Source organism: Neomonachus schauinslandi, chromosome 2, assembly GCF_002201575.2.
Source record: "Neomonachus schauinslandi chromosome 2, ASM220157v2, whole genome shotgun sequence".
NCBI lineage: Eukaryota > Metazoa > Chordata > Mammalia > Carnivora > Phocidae > Neomonachus > Neomonachus schauinslandi.
The window spans coordinates 155,390,640-155,410,983 of record NC_058404.1 but is presented as its reverse complement, the minus strand read 5'-3'; the positions used below and the strand labels follow the sequence as shown (position 1 = coordinate 155,410,983).

The 20,344-nt window shown below is 37.1% G+C and overlaps 1 pseudogene; it reads right to left on the bottom strand.

Moving 5' to 3' along the window:
- Positions 1-7,731: 7,731 nt before the first annotated feature.
- On the bottom strand, positions 7,732-12,045 carry LOC110591349 (annotated as a pseudogene).
- Positions 12,046-20,344: the final 8,299 nt, after the last annotated feature.

The following is a 20,344-nucleotide window of genomic DNA, read 5'->3' as shown; positions in this document are numbered from 1 at the left end:
CCTTATAAATATCTATTCCCAGTATCTTTTTCTAGTATAAAACTTGAGTATATTTGCTAAAGCCCACAATATGTGACATGAAGTCACCATAAAATAATGCAGTTTATTATTATTTTGTGACCACAAAGTATAAATTGATATTACTACATATAGTAATAGCATTTAATCAGAGCTTTTTGTAAAAGTTAGGGATGCATTTAGTTGGAAATAATAGGCACACCCATACACACTTCATTTAAACAAATTAGCGGGATATTTTTTATTATTATTATTCCCTAGCATATAACGATAAATTTAGAGGAAGGCAATGCAGGGCTGGCTTAGTGGTATTATGATGTCTTCTCTGTTCCAAGTACCTTCCACTGCCTTTATTCAGCATCTTCAGAGTATGCACTTCAGAAAATGGTTCTCCACTTGCAGCATCATACCTCCATTCTAGAAAGGTAAAAAAAGAAAGGAGATGGGGAGAGCAAATGATCACAAGACTTTAGACAGCCCACTTTTAAAGGTCTTTTCCTAAAGCCTCATGAGTGAATTATGTATCTCTTGGGTAACTACTGCTAAAAGAGTCATATGGCTTTCATTGGGAACCTCAACTCAAATTTGGATTCTGTCTTTAAAGAAAAGAGAATAGATATTGGGTAGGTAATTACCAGTTTCTGCCACAATATTCTATTGTGCTGCACAATGGTAAAAATACTTAATATATCCAAAATACATCCAACTAACATTGAAAAATATGTCAAAGCACAGATTCTTTTTATCTCTCCCTAAAAGAAATAATATATAGTTATTAATATATTGCACTTATTAGTGAAACATAAATGAAGCATATTGTCTTATGAAGAGATGTTAAATGTTGAAGAAACATTCATTATGTTACTTCAACATAATGTTGAAGTATTTCAACTTCATGAAATTGAAGAAGAAACATGAATTAACAGATAACTGGAGAGGTGTATACGATACACAAAATGTTTTGGATTCTATGTGCTTATCAACAGGACCAACTTTAGGATAGAAAAAATAGGTCTTTTAAATAGAAGACACAAAATATTAAACTAGTTCTCCTTAACTAAAAAGGGGCATCTTCTGATCTACAAGTTCAAAGAGATGAAAATAATGATTTCTCATAGTTCTAGGAAAGATCATCTATATCAATGATTGTAAGTGAATACAAAAGAGGTTTAAAACTTTTAATTAATGGGAGTTATTTAATCATGACAAGCAATACCATAACTGAATTTCATGTTTAATTGATCAATGACAGATCACTACAAGGAACATTCTTCTGAAAATAAATCAATTAGTAGCTGCCTCATATTTTGAAAGTCAGCAGATCCGTGGTAGACTCACTTCAGTCAATAAAATTTTGTAGGTAATTTTAATCCCCTCCTGCCTTTGAACCAATACAAATAAATTCTAAGGCAAAAATCAACCCTGTGTTTCCTTAGCAGGCAACACAATTCCAGAACAAACACTCGTCAAAATCCCATATAGGTTTGGCTGGATTGTGAAGGAGAACTTTTCTATTCAGGGTCGGGGGTGGGGAGGCATTTCTTTTTTTCTTTCTCTCTCTTTTTCTTCTTCTTTTGAGTTCAGTCTTTGGTCAAAGCTGTAATAGAGATCATCAGGGATTGTCCAGATCTTCACTACGATTGTTGATTCTCCTGAAGAAGGGTTTCATTGGCAGGTTATTTTGTAGTTCAAACGTCATTCACCATATCTTCACTATGTTTTTGTCTTTGAGTCATTTGTCGGAATTCTTTGTATGGACAATGACTGCAGAGAGTCAGTCTTAGAACAACAATGAACAGCTCTGAGAAAAACAAGTATAACTCAAGATGATAGATTCAATCACAGTACGTTGTTCTCTGAATGTTATCGTAAATCTGTTCACTAATGTTTTATTTAGGATTTTTGCATTTATATTAATAACAAAGTGGTATATAGTTTACCTGAGGGGAGGGGACTCCATTCTTCAGGTTTAAGTATCAGTTTCTTTTAATCTGGAACAATTTATGTAGCAATTCAATTTTCTGGTCTTTTAAGTGTTGCTAAACATCCCCAATGAAATCATCTGAATATTCCCAATGTATCATCTGAACTTGGTAAATTTTTGTGGGGTATATTTTTATAATTTTCTTCATCTCTTTTGTCAGTTCTTTGTTTAATTTTTCCCTCCACAATTATCAAATTTGAATCATGTTTTTTCCTCAAAAATTATCCATTTCATCCAGATTTTCAAAATTTTGTGGGTAGATTAGTACAGCATATCTAATTTTTCTTACTTTTCTGCTATTATATTTAGTTTTCCTTTGTAATTTTTTGAATATTTGTTTTTTTCCAATTCCCTTTGTTTATGTTTGCCTATTAATTTTTTAAATAAGCATCTTGATTTGTTAACTATATTATTTTTATTTGTTCTGCCTCACTATTTTCTGCTTTTATTTCTGATATACCCTATCTTGTCCTTCCTTTTATTTTTTTATTTTTTTTTATTGTTTTAAGTAGGCCCCATGCCCAGCGTGGAGCCCAATGTGGGGCTTGAACTCATGACCCTGAGATCAAGACCTGAGCTGAGATCAAGAGTCTGACACTTAACTGATGAGCCACACAGGCATCCCTTGTCCTTCCTTTTGATTTACTTTGTACCTTTTCTATTTTATTGAGTTGGTAAGTAGTTCATACCTACATTCTTTAATTTTCATTGATAGAGAATTTAAAGCATCATTTTTTTCTTCTGTCCGTTGCTTTAAATATATCCTGTTGGTATTAAATGTTTATATTATTATAGTTCGCAAGTTCTACAGTTTTGGTTTGCATTTCTCCTTCCATCCAAAGTTCTTTATTTTATTCCTTTTTTTTTTTTAGATAGAAGTTTTTAGATTTACTGAGGTATCATTGACAAATAAAATTTTAAGATATTTAAAGTCTACAATATAATGATTTGAAATACGTATACATTGTGAAAGGATCCCCCATCAAGTAAATTAACACACCTAGCACCTCATATTTAATTTGGATATTTTGCTAGCATTTTTTGAGGAAAAAAAAATTTAGTGAGCCTGTTGTTTCAAGGAAACAGCTGACAGTATTTGTGGCCAGTGGCAAAATTAGAGCTTCCGAGTGAAAATTAGAATTTTAGAAAATTTATATCTGCCACTGTGAGCTTGACAGCTTATATATTTTTTTCCCTGCTAGGATATTAGCATCATTATGATATTGCTAAAAACACAAATTTTCCATTTTGGAGAGGCTATGTCTGTTTCTCTGTAGAATAGAATGACGGAGGGAGATAATTGGCTGAAATTTACAAGAAATAAATTCCCTTTCACCATATTCAGGTTATTTTGTAGTTCAAATTATTTTTTTTTAAAGACTCGATACAATCACTGGCAATATTAACAACTGTACTTTTAAAATATTAAATAGTGAACTATGTCAACATTTCGAAGATCTGAATAACTTAGCAAGCCAAGATTTTCCAAATTATCAATGCGTGATGTTAAAGAATCATGTGTAGTGAAAAGATTCCTTCCAAGTCTAAGACCAACCATAGGATTTTAATGTAAGAAAGGACAAAAGCTGATTGAAATGGTTTCAGATCCACTTTGCAATTAACATTTAAGAAACTACCAAGTTGCCAAGTTTTTTTTTTTAATTGAAGTATAATTGACATACAATGTTACATTAGTTTCAAGTGTAAGACATAGTTATTCCACAACTCTGTATGTATGGCAAGATCTCATCCTTTTTTATGGCTGACTAATATTCCACCTTATATATCCCACATCTTCTTTTTCCATCTGTTAATGGACACTTGGGATGTTTCCATATCTTGGCTATTGTAAGTAATGCTGCAATAAACATAGGGGTACATATATATGTACTTTTTAATTTTTTTTTGAATTAGTGTTTTCATTTTCTTTGTGCAAATATTCAGTAGTAGAATTACTATATCACATTATTTCTATTTTTAATTTTCTGAGGTACCTCCATACTGTTGTCCACAGTGGCTGTACCAATTTATATTTCCACTGACTATACAAGATTTCCTATTTATGCACATCCTCACCAATACTTGTTACTCCTTATCTTTTTGAAAGTAGCTATTCTTACTGTAGTACAATAATAATGCATTGTGATTTGGATTTGCATTCCCCTGATGTTTCCTGATGTTGAGCATCTTTTCATGTGTATGTTGGCCATCTATATGGTATGTGTTCTTTGGAAAAATGTCTATTTGGTTCTCCTGCCTAGTTTTTACTAGAATTGTTTTTTTTTGTTTTTTGTTTTTTGGTGTTAAGTTGTATAAGTTCTTTATCTATTTTGGATATTAACCCCTTATCAGATATATCATCTATGGATATCTTCTCTCATTCAGTAGATTGTGTTTTCATTTTATTGATGGCTTTAATCACTGTGTAAAAGCTTTTTATTTTGGTGTAGTACCAATAGTTTAATTTTGCTTTATTTCCCTTGCTGCAGTAGACATAACTAGAAAAATTTTGCTAAGGCCTATGTCAAAGAGATTACTGCCTATGTTTTCTTCTAGGAGTTATATGCTTTCAGTTCTCACATTTAGGTCTTTCATCCATTTTGAGCTTATTCTCGTATGTGGTGTAAGAAAGGGATCCAATTTCATTCTTTGGCATGTAGCTGTCCAGCTTTCCCATCACTATTTATTGAAGAGACTGTATTTCCCCATTGTATATTTTTGCCCTCTTTATTGTAAACTAATTGACCATATAAGTGTGGGATTATTTCTGGGCTCTCTATTCTGTTCCATTGATCCATGCATCTATTTTTGTGCCAGTACCATACTGTTCTGATTATTCCAGCTCTGTAGCGTATCTTGAAATCTGTGATCATGTTACTTCCAGCTTTGTTCTTCTTTCTCAAGATTATTGTGGCTATTTGGAATATTTTGTGGTTCTATACAGAAATTCTGTAAAAATGCTATTGATATTTTGATATGGATTGTGCACTGAATCTGTAGATTGCTTTGGGTAGTATAGATATTTCAATAGTATAGATTATTCTAGTCCATGAGCATAGAGTATCCTTCCATTTGTTTGTGCCATCTTCAATTTTTTTCATCAATGTCTTACAGTTTTCAGAGTATAGGTCTTCCACTTCCTTGGTTAAGTTTATTCCTAGGCATTTTATTCTTTTTGGTGCAATTAGAAATGAATTTTTTTTCTTAATTTTTCTTTCTGCTACTTTATTATCAGCATATAGGAACTCAACGGATCTGTGTATTAATTTTGTATCCTGCAACATTGCGGAATTCTTTTATTACTTCTAATTATTTCTTGGTGGAGTCTTCAGGGTTTTCTATATATAATATCATGTCATCTGCAAGTAGTGGACAGTTTTACTTCTTCCTTACCAATGTGGATGTCTTTTATTTTTTTAATTATCTGACTGCTGTAACTAGGACTTTCAGTTCTATGTTGCATTAAAGTGGGGAGAGTAGGCATCCATTTCTTCTTCCTGATCTTAAAGAAAAAGCACTCAGTGTTTCACCATTGAATAAGTTAGCTGTGGGATTTTTATATATGACCTTTATTATGTTGAGGTATGTTCCCACTAAACCAACTTTGTTGAGAGTTTTTATCATGAATGGATGTTGCATTTTATCAAATGCTTTTTCTTCATCTATTGAGATGGCCACAAGATTTTTATCCTTTATTAATGTAGTGTATCCTGCTTGATTTGAACTATCTTTGCATTCCCAGAATATATTCTACTTGATTGTGGTGACTGATCCTTTTAATGTATTGTTGAATGCAGTTTGCTCTATTTTGTTGAGAATTTTCACATCTATTGTTCATCAGGGATATTGGCCAGTAGTTTTCTTTTTTTGTAGTGTCTTTGTTTTATTTTGGTATCAGGGTAATGCTAGCCTTGTAGAATGTATTTGGAATCTTTCCTTCCTTTTCTTTTCTTTTTTCTTTTTTCTTTTTTTGGAATGGTTTTGGAATAATGGGTATTAACTCTTCTTTTAATGTCTAGTAGAATTCACCTGTGAAGCCATCTGGCCCTAGATTTGTTTGTTGGGAGATTTTTTTTTTTTATTACTGACTCAATTTTGTTACTAGTAATTTGTCTGTTCAGATTTTCTATTTCTTCCTGATTCAGTTTTGAAATACTGTATATTTCTAGAAATTTATCCATTTCTTCTAGGTTGCCCAATTTGTTGGCATATAATTTTTCATAGTCTCTTATAATTCTTTGTATTTCTTTGGTGTCAATTGTTATTTCTTTTTTTATGGCTGACTTTATTCATTTCTATCCTCTTTTTTCTTTGATGAGTCTGCTTCATCAATTTTGTTCATCTTTTCAAAGAAACATCTCTTGGTTTCATTGATCTTTTCTATATTTTCTTTGAGTTTCTGTTTCATTTATTTCTGCTCTGATATTTTATTTAAATCCTTCTACTAACTTTGGGTTTTGTTTGTTATTCTACTGCTAGTTTCTTGCAGCATAAGGTTAGGTTGTTTGAAACTTTTCTTTTTTCTTGAGGTAGGCCTGTATCACTCTAAACCTCCCTCTTAGAACTACTTTGGCTGTGTCCCAAATAATTTGGAGCATAGTCTTTTCATTTCCATTTATCTCCATGTTTTGTTTTGTTTTTTTATTTCCTCTTTGATATCTTCATTAACCCGTTGGATGTTTAGTAGTATTTTGTTTGGCCTTCAGATGTTTGTGTTTTCTTAGTTTTTTTTTTTCTTGTAATTAATTTATAGTTTAATGCCACTGTAGTTATAAAAGATGCTTGATATGATTTCAGTCTCCTTAAATTTATTGAGACTTGTTTTGTAGCCTAACATATGATCCATCATGAAGAATGTTCTATGTGCACTTGAAAAAATGTGTATTCTGCTGGTTTTTGATGAAATATTCTGTGTGTATGTCTTGAGTCCATCCTGTCTAATGTGTTGTTCAAAGCCACTGTTCCCTGGTTGATTTCCTGTCTGGATAATCTACTTATTGATGTAAGTCAGGTGTTAAAGTCTCCTACTATTATTGTATTACTGTCAATTTCTCCCTCTATACGTATTAATATTTGTTTTATGTATTTTGATATTCCAATGTTGAATGAAAAGAAATTTACAATTGTTATAACCTCTTGTTGGGTTGATCTGTTTATCATTATGTAATATAGTCTCTTTTAACAGTCTTGGTTTTGAAGTGTATTTTGTCTTATATAACGAATGCTGACCTTTTTTTTTTTCCTTTCATTTGCATGAAATATATTTTTCCACCCTTCACTTTTAGTCTATATGTGTCTTTAGGTCTGAAGTGATTCTCTTGTAGGCAGCATATAACTTTTTAAATCCGTTCTGTCTCCTTATATCTTTTGATTAGAAGATTTAAACCATTTACATTTATCTATTTATTATTTATTTTATTCATTTATTTATTTTTGGTTAATAGAATCTTTTATATTCGGGGTGTGTGGGGGGAACACCAAAAATCAAAAATATTTTCCAACCACACACAGGAGGGTTATGGGTAGGGGGAAGTGTCTGTCCATCCAGCCCCAGCCCCCAGCCCATGTGGTTTGGGCAGCAATAACTGGTACAGGATATGGGATAATGGCCCCCAAAATAAAAGAGGATGGGATAGTGGCCCCCAAAATAAAAAAGGGGTATGTGTATGTTTGGGGAGGAGAAGGGTATAAAAGCAGTGGGGAGTGGTGGGGGAAATTGACAGACCCAGTCAGTACTGGGAATACCACAGGTGGGAGGCCATTTCATAACATTTCTTGTTGATCATACTACTGTGGACACCTTCCTTGCCCATTAGAGTCATGGTGACTTAGCAGTCATGGTGACAGTGATATTAAAAATGGGAGCTCCACCAGGGATGACTGCCCAGATGGAGGGTGAATCCTTATAACCTATGATAGCCAAATGCTGACAGGTCCCATCCACCATGAAGTTGATATAGGCATTCCACCCAGCCACAGCACTGTTAAAGGAGCTGCTTTCAGCACTGTTGCTGAGCCATGGGCTGGGCTCTGGGGCTTCAGGCTGTTGTTGGGCTAAACCATTTACATTTAAAACAACTATTCGTCTCTCCCTTCCTGCTATCTTCTTTTTTTTTTTTATGTTTTATTTATTTATTCCTGAGAGTCAGAGAGACAGAGAGAGGCAGAGGGAGAAGCAGGCTCCCTGCCTAGCAGGGAGCCTGATGCGGAACTTGATCCCAGGACCCTGGGATCATGACCTGAGCCAAAGGCAGACGCTTAACCATCTGAGCCACCCAGGCGTCCCCCTACTATCTTCTTTTTTATTAACATATAATGTATTATTTGTTTCAGAGGTACAGGTCTGTGATTCAAGAGTCTTGCACAATTCACAGTGCTCACCATAGCACATACCCTCCCCAATGTCTATCACCCAGCCACCCCATCCCTCCCACCCCCCACCACTCCAGCAACCCTCAGTTTGTTTCCTGAGATTAAGAATTCCTCATATCAGTGAGATCATATGATACATGTCTTTCTCTGACTGACTTATTTCGCTCAGCATAATACCCTCCAGTTCTATCCACGTCTTTGCAAATGGCAAGATTTCATTCCTTTGGATGGCTGCATAATATTCCATTGTATATCTATACCACTTCTTCTTTATCCATTCATCTGTCGATGGACATCTTGGCTCTTTCCATAGTTTAGCTATTGTGGACATTGCTGCTATAAACATCAGGGTGCATGACCCCTTTGGATCCCTACATTTGTATCTTTGGGGTAAATACCCAGTAGTGCAATTACGGGGTTGTATGGTAGCTCTATTTTCAACTTTTCAAGGAACATCCATACTGTTTTCCAGAGTGGCTGCACCAGCTTGCATTCCCACCAACAGTGTAGGAGGATGATTAACATAACATAATAAAATATAAAATAATAATAATAAAATAAATAAAACAATTATTGATAGGTATGTAGTTATTGCCATTTATTGATGGTTTTCTGGTTGTTTTGTACTTCTTCTCTGTTCCTTTCTTCTCTTGCTTTCTTTCCTTGTGATTGATGACTTTCTTTAGTATTATGCTTGGCTTTCTTTATTTTTTATGTATCTATTATAACCTTTTGGTTTGTGGTACTGTGAAGTTCATACATGATATCCTAAGTATATAACAGTCTAAGTTGATTGTTATTTAAGTTCAAACACATTCTAAAAGAACTTAATTTTTACTACCCCCTCCAAAGTTTATGCATATGTTGTCATATTTTACATATTTTGATTTTGTGAGTTCCCTTAACTTTTAGATAAATTTGATTTTACTATTTTTATCTTTTAACCTTCATACTAGCTTTATAAGTGATTCTTCTACTGCCTTTACTGTATATTTGCTTTTATTCATGAAATTTTGTCCTTTAATTTTTACTTCTCATAAATTTGATGAAATGATCTTGTATATTGTCATCTCCTGTGTAGACTGTGTGCACCTGGTGACTTTGGCTGGCTGGCTGGAACTGTGGCTATTATGGGCTGGTGGTCTTGGGGCACTCTGTGTTATGGCTGCTCTTGTAGGATGGCTGGAGCTGAAGTGGGCATGGGCTAGGGCAGTCCTAGGACTCTGCAAAGTGCACCCTCACCAGACACCTGAAGCCAAAGTGGATGCAAGCCAGGGTGTCCTGGGGCTCTTTGTGCAGAGGTCAACCTGGCCAGATAGCTGAAGCTGAAGTAGATGCAAGACAGGGCTTCTTGGGGTGCTTCACGTACAGGACCCACTGATGATGTGACTGGGGCTGAAGTGGGCATCAGCCAGGGTGTCATAGGATGCTTTGCACAGGGGTTGCCTTGGTGGGGTGGCTGGAACCAAGATGAGTGTGAGTATGGGCTGGAGGGCGGGAGGTGGGTCTCAGGGCACTCTGTGCAGCAGGCACCCTGGCAGAGCAGCTAGAACCAAAATAGTATGGGCCTGTATGTTACAGGGTGCTTTGTGCCTGTGTCACCTTGGCAAGACAACTGGTGCTATAGTGAGTGCTGACCAGGGATGTCCTGGTATATGCTGCTTTGGGGATGTCTTGGTAGGGTGGCTGTGGCTGGTATAGGTCAGGAGCCAGGGCTCACTAAGGCAGTAGTCCAGCTAGGGTGCCCATATCTTGCTCCTGTCCCTGCTATCAAGGTGCAGGAGAACATAAACCATTGCACTCACTAGCCCATCAGATCTGGAAAGAGTTCTAGCAGTTTCCAGCTGTTTGGCAAGGTTCTAGGGCTGGCTCCTTTATATTCTAGCTATCCTTTTAAACCTCAGCTCTTTTTGTGTGCCCCAGACCAGATAAAACTGCTTATAGTCCCAGGTACTATCTCTCTGCACTGCAGTTCACAGCATCAGAGGTGGAGGTTCCCTTTGTAACTGTGTCTCTCTGTCTCCATCTCTCTTGCCATTCTCTGTGTGGTCTCTCTATCTTTTGTTGTGCAAAAGCCATGCAGTTAGCCCTCAGTTCTTCAGAAGGAATTGCTCTATAAGTAGATGTACATTTGGTATGTCCACAGAGGAGATAAGTTGAGGGTCTTCCTACATCTCCATGTTGGACCAGAATTCCCCCTCCAAAAATATTTTATTTTTATTTTTATTATTATTATTCTTAGAGAGGGAGAGAAGAAGAGGCAGGGGGAGGAGCTGAGGGAGAGGGAGAGAGAGAATCCTAAGCAGGCTCCATGCCCAGCACAGAGCCCTATGTGGGGCTCCATCTCACAATAGTATTTTTTTTTATTTTATTTTATTATGTTATGTTAATCACCATACCTTACATCATTAGTTTTGATGTAGTGTTCCATGACTCATTGTTTGCGTATAACACCCAGTGCTCCATGCAGTATGTGCCCTCTTTAATACCCATCACCAGGCTAACCCATTCCCCCACCCCCCTCCCCTCTAGAACCCTCAGTTTGTTTCTCAGAGTCCATAGTCTCTCATGGTTTGTCTCCCCCTCTGCTTTCCCCCCAATAGTATTTTAATAGGTAGCTTTCAAATTTCTCAGTAAAAAGATCCTTCTGAATTTTTACTTTATTAATTTCTCATTTTACATTTTTATCAGGGAGCATTTGTAACTTTTCTATAGCATAGAGTTTAATATTATTTCAAAATGTATTATATAGGCAAATTTTTTGTCAATGTTCTATGTGTACTTGAGCAGAAAATATATTCTCTCTTATAGGGTGTAATATTTGAGACACCACCTTAAAATCTAAGGATATGCCACTGATGACTTTATGTCCATATTGTTTGGTTCATGTGACCTGTATTTAACTGTGAGTGAGTTAAGTCCCTATTAGTGTGTTTCTGTTTATTTCTTCTTGAATCTCCTATTTCTTCTTGAATCTCCTGTTTCTGTTTATGATTATTACTATCTTGAGTATAGATATTCAGAATTCTCATATGTTATTGTGAACTGGGTCTTTCAGAATCTCAAGTTGTCTTATTTGACATATTCTTTTTTATCCTGAATTTCTGAGTTTGATATCTAGAATGCAACCTCTAATTTCTTGATGTTTAAATATGTTTCCAGCATACCTTTGCCCTTTTATTTTTAGGCTTCATGAGTCCTTTAATCATAGGTAGGTTTCTTGTATACAACACAGAGCTGAATTTTGTGTGCCAACTTGCAAATCTTTTTAATAAGTGAGTGAAATTCATTTACATTTATTTATATGATTTATTTATTTTGTCCCAACTCTGCCATTTTATTGTGTTACATTTATGTGTACATATGTAAGTATTATCTGGTCTAATTCCTTAGCTTTCTTTTTAATTCCTTTTGATGTGTAGATTGGTATTACTATTATATATTATTTATTTTACATTCTTTTGCTTTCTTTTGTTTTCCTTCCAGGTACTCTAATTATATGTATTATAAACATTCTTAGCCCTATACTATGTATGAATGTCTTTTTTCCTGACATTTATACTATTCTCTATTTCATCCTCATATTCCCATGGATTTTCAAGCACCTCTTCAATGTCCTTCATTAAATTTAAGTGAGCATATTGTCTCTTTGGTGGTTGTAATTTAGCCATCATTTTTAAAATGATGTGGTATATATCTTCAACATTTTTCCTGAGTTTGATTAATTCTTGTTTTATATTGTTCTGGTTTTTTTATACATTTATGTTCTGTTTTTGAATTTCTGATTCAAGACATTTATATTTGAAAATTCTTGTTGAAATATATTTTATTCAGGTTAGAATGCTGTGATGTAGTTTTCTTCAGTCTTCTGTTTGTGACTAGGGGGAAAATTTTCATAATTTGAAAATTTTTTTCCAGTTTTCTTCTTTCTGGAGCATTGTATGAATGTTGTTTTCCACTTTCTGTTCATTTCCTAATTTCATTTCCCTTTGGAGGAGCTATAACAGGTGTGTGCACTCAGGGGCAAGTATGGGAGTCTAAAAAAGTTTTCTAGTTCAAGACTGCCTTCTTCCATTGCTGTAGTAAATTGCAGTTTATTTATAGTGTTCTTTTACTTGGGGGTGGGGTAGGATAAGCTCAACAACAGCACCCAAATATGTCCATGTCATAATCACCCCACAACTTATATTACCTTATATGGAAAAGGGTTTTGTGATTAAGGCCCTTTGAGGTGGGAAGATTATCTTGGGTTATAAGAGTTGGTCCAATGTAATCACAGTGGTTCTTGTAAGAGTGACACAGGAGGAATCAGAGGTAGAAAGAAATATGATGATGGAAGGAGATTTTTTTAGTGATGCACTTTGGGGGTTGCAAGCTAAGGCCACTGGCAGCTACTAGAAGCTTAAAATGGCAAGAGAAAGATTCTCCCCTAAAGCCTCCAGGGAGAAAAAAAAAACAGTCTTATAATACTTTTGGCTAACCCCTTGACTTTAGCCTAGTGAAAATGTTTTCAGACTTCTAGTCTCAAGAACTATAAGAAAAAAGATTTGTGTTGTTTTAAGCCACCAAGTTATGATAATTTGTTATGGTACCAATACAGTGGGAAGTTTAATAAAGGGTGTGACTTATAAATATGTAGTCTTCTGTGTTTCAGCAGGATAATTTCTTTTCCTGTTTTCTTCTTTATCCTTACAACCAAAACTCCAAAAGATGCTTCCTCCTTCCAAATTATTCCCTATTCCGTAGAAGTGGTGCCATACAGTACTGTTCCCTTGGACCCCACAACATTTAACCTTCTTCCTTCTGATTTCCTAAGGACAGGATCAATCTATGTGACATCAGATTTGTTCTCAGTATTTATCATTGAGGATGGGATCTGTTTTTCTGAGTGAATGTACCTCTGATTCACCACACCTAGGTGTGGGATCTGGAGTTTTTTCTGGTGGATTGGGGTGTTTATTTTTCATATGGACAGGTAGTTTGAAGTTCACAGTGTTCTCCATCTTGTAGTTATGCTAAAGATCCAAGTTATGATTTTTTTGGTGGGGGAGATTTTAATTTAGGTTATTACCATTATTCTGTGATATACCAGAAATCTAGGCAGAATCTACATATTGCTTCATATGAATGATGAGGATTTTGCGATATTAAATGAGAATTTATATATACATATATGTATAATTTTGCTATTGGTTATAATTGAAAATGGTATACTTGGATCTCCATCAATATATGAAAAGTTCTTTCTGCTTAATATTTGGTCAGATAAGAATATTAGTAAGCAATACTACTTTTTTCTCCCTTTTCACCGCTCACATTCTCTCAGCTACACATCTACTTTCACTTCAACATTGCCATAGTGACAATCATTTACTTTCTGTTCTCCAATAACTTACTTTTTCCTGAGGTTGCTCTAAAATTTAGTTCCTAGAAAATTATGTCTTTAGGATTTTATGAATCTTATTCAATATCAAGTCAAGTTTTCAGTTAGAATGATAGTATTTCTTTATCCATTAGAAAACTATAACTCGGAGGGGGGAAAGATGGTGGAGGAGTAGGGGACTCTATTTCAACTGGTCCCCGGAATTGAGCTGGAAATCTACCAGACCACTCTGAGCACCCACGAAACCAGCCTGAGATGTAAGACGATCTGGATCTCTACAAACAGAATATCACAGGCAGTTGGTTTTGAGGTACAAAGCGGAGAGCCTTGATTCGGAGGATAAACGGCAGCGGGAGGGTGCCTGGACATGGGTATACTACACCGCCGGTGAGTGACAGCCTCCCACGCTACGGACGGGGCACAGACTTGCAGACCAGTAGTGTCAGGAAAGGACTTTAGGGCAGCCCCCGAGGTGGAAAACCAGACCAGCGGGGTCACGCGCATGCGAACCGCAGCCCCCTGGACGGAAACCCAGAGTGTGAACTGTAGCCTCCGAGACAGAAACCAGGTGCGCCAGGGTCGCGCTGGTGAACTGCAACCCCCAGGGGTGGAAACCCCGAGCGTCGGAGTCATGCACATGCAAACTGGGAGTGGCTGGCGGTTTTAGAAGCACAAAGGGCAGAGACGTGCCCCGACCTGGAGGCAGAACTGGGGGCACTGTGGAGGGGCGCACAACCCAGGCCGCTGCAGTTTATAGCAGCACGGACAGAAATGGAGACACTGTGGCCTGGAGAGCTCACTGAAGAACAGACTGAGGTCTCTCTGCTCTGAGGCAGAGGGTTGGAAACGGTCTCTTCTGCTCTGACTCGCGGAAGAGACGTGGAAAGCCACCAGGGAAAGGCGCCAGAGAACAAAAGCACCAAAGACTGATTCCCACTGAGCCCATCCCCCGCCACAGGGGTGCAGGGCAACTCCGCCCAAACAGGGTTGCCTGAGTAACAGTGCGGCAGGCCCCTCCCGCAGAAGACAGGCTGGGAAAACAAGAGGCCGGCAACCCTAAGGTCCCAAGAAAACAGGTGCATCTTGCTTGGGTTCTGGTCAATAATTTGGACGCTATACATTCCCTCAAACACCCATCAACAGAATGACTAGGAGGAGGAGCACCCAAAACAGAAAAGACTCAGAGATTATGACTTATGCTGCAGATTTACAAATGGATGCAGATATAACCAAGATGTCGGAGATGGAATTCAGGCTAGCAATTGTGAAGACAATGGCTAGAATGGAGAAATCAATTAATGGCAACATAGAGTCTCTAAGGGCAGAAATAAAAGGTGAATTGGCAGAACTTAAAAATGCTATCAATGAGATCCAATCCAATCTAGATAATCTAACAGCTAGGATAACTGAGACAGAAGAGAGCATAAGCGACCTAGAAGACAATATAATAGATAAAAAGGGAAAAGAGGAGGCCAGGGAAAAACAACTCAGAATCCATGAAAATAGAATCAGAGAAATAAGTGACACCATGAAGCGTTCCAATGTCAGAATAATTGGAATCCCAGAGGGAGTGGAGAGAGAGAGAGGACTAGAAGATGTATTTGAGCAAATCGTAGCTGAGAACTTCCCTAATCTGGGGAATGAAATGAACATTCGAGTCCTAGAGGCAGAGAGGACCCCTCCTAAGATCAAGGAAAACAGGCCAACACCCCGGCATGTAATAGTAAAACTTGCAAATCTCAGAACTAAGGAAACCATCTTTTTTTTTTTCCCAAGGAAACCATCTTAAGGGCAGTTAGGGGGCAGAGATTCCTTACATACAGAGGGAGGAACATCAGAATAACGTCAGACCTATCCACAGAGACCTGGCAAGCCAGAAAGGCCTGGCAAGACATATCCAGGGTACAAAATGAGAAGAGCATGCAGCCAAGAATACTTTATCCGGCAAGGCTTTCATTTAGAATGGATGGAGAGATGCAGAGCTTCCATGACCGGCAGAAGTTGAAAGAATATGTGACCACTAAGCCGGCCCTGCCAGAAATATTAAGGGGGGTTCTATAAAAGGAGAAAGACCCCAAGAGTGATCTACAACAGAAATTTACAGGGACAATCTATAAAAACAATGTCTTCACAGGCAACATGATGACAATTAATTCATATCTTTCAATAATCACTCTCAACGTGAATGGCCTAAATGCTCCCATAAAATGGCACAGGGTTGCAGATTGGATAAAAAGACAGGACCCATCCATATGCTGTCTACAAGAGACTCATTTTGAACCTAAAGATACATCCAGACTGAAAGTGAAGGGATGGAGATCTATCTTCCATACCAGCGCACCTCAAAAGAAAGCTGGGGTAGCAATTCTTATATCAGACAAATTAGATTTTAAACTAAAGTCTGTAATAAGAGACACAGAACAACACTATATCATTCTTAAAGGGTCTATCCAACAAGAAGATCTAACAATTGTAAATATCTATGCCCCCAACATGGGAGCAGCCATCTACATAAGCCAACTGTTAACCAAAATAAAGAGTCATATTGATAACAATACGTTAATTGTAGGAGACCTCAATACTCCACTCTCAGCAATGGACAGGTCATCTAAGCAGAAAATCAATAAGGAAATAAGAGCTTTGAATGATACATTGGACCAGATGGACCTCATAGATATTTACAGAACATTCCACCCTAAAACAACAGAATACTCATTCTTCTCGAGCGCACATGGAACTTTCTCCAGAATAGACCATATACTGGGTCACAAATCAGGTCTCAACTGATACCAAAAGATTGAGATTATTCCCTGCATATTCTCAGACCACAATGCTCTAAAACTGGAACTCAATCACAAGAAAAAATTTGGCAGAAATTCAAACACTTAGAAGCTAAAGACCACTCTGCTCAAGAATGTTTGGGTCAACCAGGAAATCAAAGAAGAACTTAAACAATTCATGGAAATCAATGAGAATGAAAACACATTGGTCCAAAACCTATGGGATACTGCAAAGGCGGTCCTAAAGGGGAAATACATAGCCATCCAAGCCTCACTCAAAAAAATAGAAAAATCCCGAATTCACCAACTAACTCTACACCTTAAAGAACTAGAGAAAAAGCAACAAATGACGCCTAAGCCTTATTAGAAGAGAAATAATTAAAATTAGAGCAGAAATCAATGAATTAGAAACCAGAAACACAGTAGATCAGATCAATGAAACTAGAAGTTGGTTCTTTGAAAGAATTAATAAGATCAATAAACCACTGGCCAGACTTATCCAAAAGAAAAGAGAAAGGACCCAAATTAATAAAATTATGAATGAAAGGGGAGAGATCACGACTAACACCAAGGAAATAGAAACAATTATTAGAAATTATTATCAACAACGATATGCCAATAAACTGAGCAATCTGGATGAAATGGAGGCCTTCCTGGAAACCTATAAGCTGCCAAGACTGAAACAGGAAGAAATTGACAACCTGAATAGGCCAATAACCAGTAACGAGATTGAAGCAGTGATCAAAAACCTCCCAAAAAACAAGAGTCCAGGGCCTGATGGATTCCCTGGGGAATTCTACCAAACATTCAAAGAAGAAATAATACCTATTCTACTGAAGCTGTTTCAAAAAATAGAAACAGAAGGAAAACTTCCAAACTCATTCTCTGAGGTCAGCATTACCTTAATCCCCAAACCAGGCAAAGACCCCATCAAAAAGGAGAATTTCAGACTGATATCCCTGATGAATATGAATTCCAAAATCCTCAACAAAATCCTAGCTAATAGGATCCAGCAATACATTAAAAGGATCATCCACCACGACCAAGTGGGATTTATCCCCGGGATGCAAGGGTGGTTCAACATTCGCAAATCAATCAATGTGATAGAACACATTAATAAGAGGAGGGAGAAGAACCATATGGTCCTCTCAATTGATGCAGAAAAAGCATTTGACAAAATACAACATCCTTTCCTGATTAAAACTCTCCAGAATATAGGGATAGAGGGAACATTCCTCATGCTCATAAAATCCATCTATGAAAAACCCACAGCAAATATCATCCTCAATGGGGAAAAGCTGAGAGCCTTTCCCTTAAGATCAGGAACACGTCAAGGGTGCCCACTCTCACCACTGTTGTTCAACATAGTACTAGAAGTCCTACCAACAGCAATCAGACAACAAAAAGAAAGGTATTCAAATTGGCAAAGAAGAAGTCAAACTCTCTCTTTTCACAGACGACATGATACTTTATGTGGAAAACCCAAAAGACTCCACCCCCAAATTACTAGAATTCATCCAGCAATTCAGTAATGTGGCACGATACAAAATCAATGCACAGAAATCAGTTGCTTTCTTATACACTAACAACGCAACCGTAGAAAGAGAAATTAAAGAAACGATTCCATTTACAATAGCACCAAAAACCATAAGATACCTCGGAATAAACCTAACCAAAGAGGTAAAGGATCTGTACTCTAGGAACTACAAAACACTCATGAAAGAAATTGAAGAAGACACAAAAAGATGGAAAAATATGCCATGCTCATGGATCGGAAGAATAAACATTGTTAAAATGTCTATGCTACCCAGAGCAATCTATACCTTCAATGCCATCCCGATCAAAATTCCAATGACATTTTTCAAAGTGCTGGAACAAACAATCATAAAATTTGTATGGAATCAGAGAAGACCCCGAAGTGCCAAGGAGATATTGAAAAAGAAAAACAAAGCTGGGGGCATCACGTTGCCCAATTTCAAGCTATATTACAAATCAGCGATCACCAAGACAGCATGGTACTGGCACAAAAACAGACATACAGACCAATGGAACAGAATAGAGATCCCAGATATGGACTTTCAACTCTATGGTCAAATAATCTTTGACAAAGCAGGAAAAAACATGCAATGGAAAAAAGACAGTCTCTTCAATAAATGGTGCTGGGAAAATTGGACAGCCACATGCAGAACAATGAAACTCGACCATTGTCTAACACCATTCACAAAGATAAATTCAAAGTGGATGAAAGACCTCAATGTGAGACAGAAATCCATCAAAATCCTAGGGGAGAACATAGGCAGTAACCTCTTTGACATTGGCCACAGCAACTTCTTTCAAGATACATCTCTAAAAGCTAGTGAAACAAAAGCAAAAATGAACTTTTGGGACTTCATCAAGATAAAAAGCTTCTGCACAGCAAAGGAAACAGTCAACAAAACAAAGAGGCAACCCACAGAATGGGAGAAGATATTTGCAAATGACACTACAGATAAAGGGCTGGTATCCAAAATCTCTAAAGAACTTCTCAAACTCAACACCCAAAAAACAAATAATCAAGTCAAAAAGTGGGCAGAAGAGATGAACAGACACTTCTCCAAAGAAGACATACAAATGGCTAACAGACACATGAAAAAATGTTCATCATCATTAGCCATCAGGGAAATCCAAATCAAAACCACACTGAGATACCACCTTACACCAGTTAGAGTGGCAAAAATGGACAGGGAGAGAAACAACAAATGTTGGAGAGGTTGTGGAGAAAGGGGAACCCTCTTACACTGTTGGTGGGAATGCAAGTTGGTACAGCCACTTTGGAAAACAGTGTGGAGGTTCCTCAAAAATTTAAAAATAGAGCTACCCTATGACCCAGCAATTGCACTACTGGGTATTTATCCCAAAGACACAGATGTAGTGAAAAGAAGGGCCATATGCACCCCAATGTTCATAGCAGCAATGTCCACAATAGCCAAACTGTGGAAAGAGCCGAGATGTCCTTCAACAGATGAATGGATAAAGAAGATGTGGTCCATATATACAATGGAATATTACTCAGCCATCAGAAAAGATGAATACCCAACTTTTACATCAACATGGATGGGACTGGAGGAGATTATGCTAAGTGAAATAAGTCAAGCAGAGAAAGTCAATTATCATATGGTTTCACTTATTTGTGGAACATAAGGAATAGCATGGAGGACATTAGGAGAAGGAAGGGAGAAATGGGCGGGGGGAATTGGAGGGAGAGATGAACCATGAGAGACTATGGACCTGAGAAACAAACAGGGTTTTAGAGGGGAGGGGGGATTGGTTAGCCAGGTGATGGGTATTAAGGAGGGCACGTACTGCATGGAGCACTGGGTGTTATACGAAAACAATGGATCGTGGATCACTACATCAAAAACTAATGATGTATTTTATGGTGACTAACATAACATAATAAAATTAAAAAAAAAGAAAACTATAAATCTGGCCCTCTGAAGTGACATTGTACCTACGATCAAGGTCAAACGAAAACTTGTGTTATCCCTTTTAAGTGATTCCACATTTTAGGAAATTAGTCCTTCTTTCTAAACGCTTCGTTTTTCTTATCATATTCTCATCTTTCCTTTAGCTCCTGCTATTGGTTTTCCCTGCATCATGCATTGTTCTTACTGCTTTGTTTAAAAGGATCCATTTAATTATTTTACAATAACCCTATTACCCCAATTGCACATATGAAGAAATTGAAGTGCAGAGCTATTGAATGTAACCTAGCTACAGAATTGATGGCCTTAAGTGAACACTTCTATCCTGAATCTCAATGACATA